The following is an 8,361-nucleotide window of genomic DNA, read 5'->3' as shown; positions in this document are numbered from 1 at the left end:
TGTTCCAAACCCTCACAATTCGCACCACCCCGAGATGTTTTTCAGAAAGCTATCCTACATTGCCACTGCATGTTTCCTGACCTCCCAATGCTCACCGCCCCCTCTTGCTTTGCTGGATCTTACATTGCCACTCACTGCCTAATCTAACTCAGGCCCTCCGATTCACACCACCCAGTCATGTTTTTCTCACTCCTACTAGTGAATGACCTATAAGAAAACCTTACAATGCGCAAGACCCCGCGATTTTTTACAGGAACATATCCTACATTGCCACCGCATATTTCCTGACCTACCAATGCTGACCACCCCGTGGTGCTTTTCTCCATCCTACATTGCCACACACTGCCTATCCTATTTCAGGCCCTCCGAAGCAAACCACCCCGTGACGTTTTTATCACTCCTACTAGTGAAAGGCCTGATAGAAACCCTTACAATGCACAGGACCCCGCGATGTATTTTAGAAACCTATCCTACATTGCCACTGCATGTTTCCTGAACTCCCCATGCTCACCACGCCTTCTTGCCTTACTCCATTATACATTAGCTCTCACTGCCTAATCTAATTCAGGCCCTCCATTTCACACCACCTCATGATGTTTTTCTCACTCCTACTAGTGAATGGCCTGTTAGAAAGCCTTACAATGCGCACCACCATGCGATGTTTTATAGAAACCTATTCTACATTGCCACCACATGTTTCCTGACCACCCCATGCTGAATACCCTGTGATGCTTTTCTAAATCCTACATTGCCAATCACTGCCTATGCTAATTCAGACACTGCGATTCACACCACCCGGTGATGTTTTTCTCACTCCTACTAGTGAATGGCCTGTTAGAAACCCTTACAATGCGCACCACCCCTCCATGCTTTTCAGAAACCTATCCTACATTGCCACCGAATGTTTCCTGACCTCCCCAGTCTGACCACGCCGTGGTGCTTTTCCCCATCCTACATTGCCAGTCACTGCCTATGCTAACTCAGGCCCACCGATTCACACCACCCCGTGATGTTTTTCTCACTCCTACTAGTGAATGGCCTGTTAGAAACCCTTACAATGCGCACCACCCCGAGATGTTTTTCAGAAACCTATCCTTCATTGCCACCGCATGTTTCCTGACCTCCCCATGCTGACCAACCCTAGGTGTTTTTCTCCATCCTTCATTGCTACTCACTGCCTATCCTATTTTAGGCCCTCCGAAGCAAACCACCAAGTGACGTTCTTAACACTCCTACTAGTGAAAGACCTGTAAGAAACCCATACAATGCGCACCACCCCACGATGTTTTTCAGAAACCTATCCTACATTGCCACTGCATGTTTGCTGAGCTCACCATGTTGAATAGCCTGTGGTGCTTTTCTCCATCCTACATTGCCACTCATTGCCTATCCTAATTCAGACACTCCGATTCCCACCACCCCATGATGTTTTTCTCACGGCTACTAGTGAATGGCCTGTTACAAACGCTTACAATGCGCCTCACCCGGCGAAGTTTTTCAGAAACCTATCCTACATTGCCACCACACGTTTCTTGACCTCCCCATTCTGACCACCCCGTGGTGCTTTTCCCCATCCTACATTGCCAATCACTGCCTATGCTAATTCAGGACCTCTGATTCACACCACCCCGTGATGTTTTCCTCACTCTTACTAGTGAATGGCCTGTTAGCAAACCTTACAATGCGGATCACCCCCGATGTTGTTCAGAAACCTATCCTACATTGCCACGGCATGTTTCCTGACCTCCCAATGCTGACCACCTCTTGTTGTTTTCTCCATCCTACATTGCCACTCACTGCCTATCCGAATTCAAGCCCTCCAATTCACACCCACCTGTGATGCTTTTCACACTCCTACTAGTGAAGGGTCTGTTAGAAACCCTTACATTGCGCACCACCCCGAGATATTTTTCAGAAACCTATCCTACATTGCGACCTCATGTTTCCCGATCTCCCCATGCTGACCACCCGTGGTGCTTTTCTCCATCCTACATTGCCACACACTGCTTATCCTAATTCAGGCCCTCTGATTCATACCACCCCGTGATGTTTTTCTCACTCCTAATAGTGAATTGTCTGTTCCAAACCCTCACAATTCGCACCACCCCGCGATGTTTTTCAGAAAGCTATCCTACATTGCCACTGCATGTCTCCTGACCTCCCAATGCTCACCGCCCTGTCTTGCTTTGATAGATCTTACATTGCCACTCACTGCCTAATCTAACTCAGGCCCTCCGATTCACACCACCCAGTCATGATTTTCTCACTCCTACTAGTGAATGACCTAAAAGAAAACCTTACAATGCGCAAGACCCCGCGATTTTTTACTGGAACATATCCTACATTGCCACCGCATATTTCCTGACCTACCCATGCTGACCACCCCGTGGTGCTTTTCTGTATCCTACATTGCCACTCACTGCCTATCCTAATTCAGGCCCAAGGTTACACACCACTCCGCGATGTTTTTCTCATTCCTACTAGTGAATGGCCTGTTTGAAACCCTTACAACGCGCACCACCACGCAATGTTTTTCAGAAACCCATGCTACATTGCTACCGCATGTTTCCTGACCTCCCCATGCTGACCACCCCGTGGAGCTTTTCTCCAAACTACATTGCCACTCACTGCCTATCCTAATACAGGCCCTCCGATTGATACCACCCCGGGAACTTTTTCTCTATCCTACCAGTGAATGGCCTTTTAGCAACCCTTACAATGCGCACCACTCTGCGATGTGTTTCAGAAACCTATCCTACATTACCACCGCATGTTTCCTGACCTCCCCATTCTGACCACCCCTTTGTGTTTTCTCCATCCTACATTGCCACTCACTGCCTATCGTAATTCAGGCCCTTCGATTCACCCCACCCCATGATGTTTTTCTCACTCCTACTAGTGAATGGCCTGTTAGAAACCCTTACCATGCGCACCACCCCGCAATGTTTTTCAGAAACTTTTCCTACATTGCCAAACATGTTTCCTGACCTCATCATGCTGACCACCCCATGGTGATTTTCTCTGTCCTACATGGCCACTCAATGCCTATCGTACATCAGGCCCTCCGATTCACACCACCCCGTGATGTTTTTCTAACTCCTACTAGTGAATATCATGTTAGAAACCCTTACAATGCAAACCACCCCACGATGTTTTTCAGAAACCTATCCTACATTGCCACCGCATGTTTCCTGCCCTCCCCATGTTGACCACCCCGTGGTGCTTTTCTCCATCCTACAATGTCACTCACTACCTATCCTAATTCTGGCCTTCCGATTCACACCACCCCGTGATGTTTTTCTCAATCCTACTTGTGAATTGCCTTGAAGAATCCCTTACAATGCGCACAACTCCGCGATGTTTTTCAGAAACCTATCCAGCATTGCCACTGCATTTTTGCACACCTCTCCTTTCTGACCACCCCGTGGTGCTTTTCTCCATCCTACATTGCCACTCACTGCCTCTCCGAATTCAGGCCATCCGATTCACACCACTCGCTGATGTCTTTCTCTCTCCGACTTGTGAATGGCCTGTTGAAAACCCTTACAATGCGCACCACTCTGCGATGTTTTTCAGAAACCTATCCTACATTGCCACAGCCTGTTTCCTGACCTCCCCATTGTCACCACGCCGTGTTGCTTTTCTCCACACTCCACTGCCACTCACTGCCTATCCGAATTCAGGCCATCTGAAGCAAACCACCCCGTGACGTTTTTCTCACTCCTACTAGTGAAAGGCCTGATAGAAACCCTTACAATGCTCACCACCCCGCGATGTTTTTCAGAAACCTATCCTACATTGCCACTGCATGTTTCCTGAACTCCCCATGCTCACCACGCCGTCTTGCATTTCTCCATTCTACATTACCACTCACTGCCTAATCTTATTCTGGTCCTCCGATTCACACCACCCCGTGATTTTTTTCTCACTCCTACTAGTGAATGGCCTGTTAAAATCCCTTACAATGCGCACCACCACAGGATGTTTTACAGAAACCTATTCTCATTGCCGCATATTTCCTGACCTCTCCATTCTGACCAACCCGTGGTGCTTTCCTAAATCCTACATTGCCGCTCACTGCCTATCCTAATTCAGGCCCTCCGATTCACAACACCCCGTGATGTTTTTCTCACTCCTACTAGTGATTTGACTCTTAGAAAACCTTTCAAGGCGCACCAAAACGCGATGTTTTTCAGAAACCTATCCTACAATGCCACTGCAGGTTTCCTGCCCTCCCCATGCGGACCACCACTTGGTGTTTTCTCCATCCTACATTGCCACTCACTGCCTATCCTAATTCAGACACTCGGATTCATACCACTCCGTGACGTTTTTCTCACTCCTACTAGTGAAAGGCCTGTTAGAAACCCTTACATTGCGAACCACCCCGCGATGTTTTTCAGTAACCTATCCCACATTGCCACTGCATGTTTCCTGAACTCCCAATGCTCACCACGCCATCTTGCTTTTCTCCATTCTACATTACCACTCACTGCCTAATCTAATTCAGACACTCCGATTCACACCACCCCGTGATGTTTTTCTCACTCCTATTAGTGAATGGCCTGTTAGAAACCCTTAAAATGTGCACCACCACGCGATGTTTTTCAGAAAACTATCCTACATTTCCACCGCATGTTTCCTGACCTCCCCATGATGACCTCCCCGTGGTGCTTTTCTCCAACCTACATTATCACTCACTGCCTATCGTAATTCAGCCCCTCCGATTCACCCTAACCCCGTGATGCTTTTCTCACTCCTACTAGTGAATGGCCTGTTAGAAAACCTTACAATGCGCACCACCCCGCGATGTTTTTCAGAAACCTCTCCTACCTTGCCACCGCATGTTTCCTGAAATCACAATGCTGAATACCCCATGGTGTTTTTCTCCATCCTACATTGCCTCTCCCTGCCTATTCTAATTCAGACACTCCGATTCAAACCACCCCGTGATGTTTTTCTCACTCCTAATAGTGAATGGCCTGTTAGAAACACTTACAATGCGCACCATCCCGCGATGTTTTTCAGAAACCTATCCTACATTGCCACCGCATGTTTCTTGACCTCCCCATGCTGACCAAAACGGGTTGCTTTTCTCCATCCTACATTGCCACACACTGCCTATACTATTTCAGGCCCTCCGAAGCAAACCACCCCGTGACATTTTTATCACTCCTACTAGTGAAAGGCCTGATAGAAACCCTTACAATGCCCACGACCATGCGATGTTTTTTAGAAACCTATCCTACATTGCCACTGCATGTTTCATGAACTCCCCATGCTCACCACGCCATCTTGCATTTCTCCATTCTACATTACCACTCACTGCCTAATCTAATTCAGACATTCCGATTCAAACCACCCCGTGATGTTTTTCTCACTCCTACTAGTGATTGGCCTGTTAGAAACATTTACAATGCGCACCACCCCGCGATATTTTTCAGAAACCTATCCTACATTGCCACCACATGTTTCCTGACCTCCCCATGCTTACTACCCCTTGGTGTTTTCTCAATCCTACATTGCCACTCACTGCCTATCTGAATTCAGGCCCTCCAATTCGCAGCCTCCTGTGATGTTTTTCACACTCCAACTAGTGAATGGCCTGTTCGAAACCCTTACAATGCGCACCACCCCGCGATGTTTTTCAGAAACCTATCCTACATGGCCAACGCATGTTTCCTGACATCCCCATGCTGACCAACCCGGGCTGCATTTCTCCATCCTACATTGCCACTCACTGCCTATCCTATTTCAGGCCATCCGAACAAACCACCCTGTGACGTTTTTATCACTCCTATTAGTGAAAGGCCTGTTAGAAACCGTTACAATGCCCACCACCCCGCGATGTTTTTCCGAAATGTATACTACATTGCCACTGCATCTTTCCTGAACTCCCTATCCTCACCACGCCTTCTTGCATTTCTCCATTCTACATTACCACTCACTGCCTAATCTGATTCAGGCCCTCCGATTCACACCACCCCTTAATGTTTTTCTCACTCTACTAGTGAAAGGCCTGTTAGAAATCCTTAAAATGCACACCACCACGCGATGTTTTTCAGAAACCTATCCTACATTGCCACCGCATGTTTCCTGACCTCCCCCTGCTGAATATCCTGTGGTGCTTTTCTCCATCCTACATTGCCACTCACTGCCTATCCTAATTCAGACACTCGGATTCATACCACCCCGTGACGTTTTTCTCACTCCTACTAGTGAAAGGCCTGTTAGAAACCCTTACAATGCGAACCACCCCGCGATGTTTTTCAAAAACCTATCCTACATTGCCACTGCATGTTTCCTGAACTCCCCATGCTCACCACGCCATCTTGCTTTTCTCCATTCTACATTACCACTCACTTCCTAATCTAATTCAGACACTCCGATTCACACCACCCCGTGATGTTTTTCTCACTCCTATTAGAGAATGGCCTGTTAGAAACCCTTAAAATGTGCACCACCACGCGATGTTTTCAGAAAACTATCCTACATTTCCACCGCATGTTTCCTGACCTCCACATGATGACCTCCCCGTGGTGCTTTTCTCCAACCTACATTATCACTCACTGCCTATCGTAATTCAGGCCCTCCGATTCACCCTAACCCCGTGATGTTTTTCTCACTCCTACTAGTGAATGGCCTGTTAGAAAACCTTACAATGCGCATCTCCCCGCGATGTTTTTCAGAAACCTGTCCTACATTGCCAACACATGTTATTTGAAATCCCAATGCTGAATACCCCGTGGTGCTTTTCTCCATCCTACATTGCCACTCACTGCTTATGGTAATTCAGGCCCTCAGATTCACCCCACCCCGTGATGCTTTTCTCACTCGTATTTGTGAATGGCCTGTTAGAAACCCTTACAATGCGCACCACCCCGCGATATTTTTCAGAAACTTATCCTACATTGCCACTGCATGTTTCCTGACCTAATCAGGCTGACCAACCCGGGGTGCTTTTCTCCATTCTACATTGCCACGCACTGCCTATCCTATTTCAGGCCCTCCGAAGCAAACCACCCCGTTACGTTTTTATCACTCCTACTAGTGAAAGGCCTGTTAGAAACCCTTACAATGCACACCACCCCGTGATGTTTTTCAGAAACCTATCCTACATTGCCACTGCATGTTTCCTGACCTCCGCATGCTCACCGCCCTGTCTTGGTTTGCTAGATGCTACATTGCCACTCACTGCCTAAACTAACTCAGGCCCTCCGATTCACACCAAACTGTGATGTTTTTCTCACTCCTACTAGTGAATGGCCTGTTAGAAACACTTACAATGCACACCACCCCACGGTGTTTTTCAGAAACCTATTCTACATTGCTGCCGCATTTTTCCAGACCTCCCCATGCTGACAACCCCGTGGTGCTTTTCTCCATCCTACATTGCAACGCACTGCCTATGTTAATTCAGGCCCTCCGATTCACACCAACCCGTGATGTTTATCTAACTCCTACTAGTGAATGGCCTGTTTCAAACACTTACAATGCGCACCACCCCGCGATGTTTTTCAGAAACCTATCCTACATTGCAACCGCATGTTTCCTGACCTCCACATGTTGAGCACCCCGTGGTGCTTTTCTCCATGCTACATTGCCACTCACTGCCTAATCTAATTCAGACACTCCGATTCACACCACCCTGTGATGTTTTTATCATTCCTACTAGTGAATGGCCTGTTAGAAACCTTTACAATGCGCACCACCCCGGGATGTTTTTCAGAAACCTATCCTACATTGCCACCGCATGTTTCCTGACCTCCCCATGCTGACCACCCCGTGGTGCTTTTCTCCATCCTACATTGTCACTCAATGCCTATTGTAAGTCAGACCCTCCGATTCACACCACCTCGTGATGTTTTTCTCACTCCTACTAGTGAATTGCCTGTAAGAAATCCTTGAAATGCACACCACCCCGCGATGTTTTTCAGAAAACTATCCTGCATTGACACCGCATTTTTCCTCACCTCCCAATGCGGACCACCCCGTGGTGCTTTTCTCCATCCTACATTGCCACTCACTGCCTATGCTAATTCAGGCCCTCTGATTCACTCCACCCGTGATGTTTTTCTCACTCCTACTAGTGAATGGCCTGTTAGAAACCCTTACAATGCACACCACTCCACGATGTTTTTCAGAAACCTATCCTACATTGGCACTGCATGTTTCCTGACCTCCCCAAACTCACCGCCCTGTCTTGCTTTGCTACATCCTACATTGCCACTCACTGCCTAATCTAATTCAGGCCCTCCGATTCACACCACCCCGTGATGTTTTTCTCACTCCTACTAGTGAATGGCCTGTTAGAAACACTTACAATGCGCACCACCCCACGATGTTTTTCAGAAACCTATT

The sequence above is a fragment of the Cavia porcellus genome, unplaced genomic scaffold, assembly GCF_034190915.1.
Source record: "Cavia porcellus strain 051 isolate PalLab524CR breed Dunkin Hartley unplaced genomic scaffold, mCavPor4.1 scaffold_35, whole genome shotgun sequence".
NCBI classification, from domain to species: Eukaryota; Metazoa; Chordata; class Mammalia; order Rodentia; family Caviidae; genus Cavia; species Cavia porcellus.
The sequence above is the reverse complement of the archived record's forward strand: the minus strand, read 5'-3'. Positions refer to the sequence as shown.